Here is a 426-nt window from a genome sequence, read left to right as displayed (position 1 = left end):
AGGGGAGTGGGGCGGCGCTCACTAGGCAGCAGAGGGCAGGAAGCTGGGGACCAGAGCCTGGGGGCCCAGGGAAGCCAGGCCCCAGGATCCTGCTTTCAAGGAGGAGGGGTCAAGGAAGAAAAGGAGGCTGGACACGAGGTCTCCGGGCAAACCCTGGAACCACCCAAAGTCAGGCTCCCAGGGAAGCACTGGGTGACCACTCAAGGGACGCACATACCCTCCCCCATCCATGTCCTCTCCCCTGGCCGCCGCCCCGGGCGGGGGTCTCCTGAGAGCTCTGGGCAGGGTGGAGAAGATCCCTCACGCTCCTGGCCAGGTACCTGGGCAGGTAAGCCGCACCCCCACCCCAGTGACCACACCCTGGCGATGCCAAGACCAGCACTCCTCTCCTGAAGGATCTGCAGCATGTCCAGACAAGCCCTGTCA

At 65.3% G+C, this 426-nt stretch overlaps 1 protein-coding gene across 1 annotated transcript in view; it reads right to left on the bottom strand.

The window, feature by feature from the left end:
* IGSF9B (immunoglobulin superfamily, member 9B) overlaps positions 1–426 on the bottom strand; it is a 42615-nt gene that overhangs the window by 10570 nt on the left and 31619 nt on the right. The gene's annotated exons all lie outside the window — the stretch shown is intronic.

Source organism: Bison bison, unplaced genomic scaffold, assembly GCF_000754665.1.
Source record: "Bison bison bison isolate TAMUID 2011002044 unplaced genomic scaffold, Bison_UMD1.0 scf7180017864205, whole genome shotgun sequence".
Classification (NCBI taxonomy): Eukaryota; Metazoa; Chordata; class Mammalia; order Artiodactyla; family Bovidae; genus Bison; species Bison bison.
Note: the sequence above shows the minus strand (reverse complement) of the source record. Positions and strands in the feature narration are given on the sequence as shown.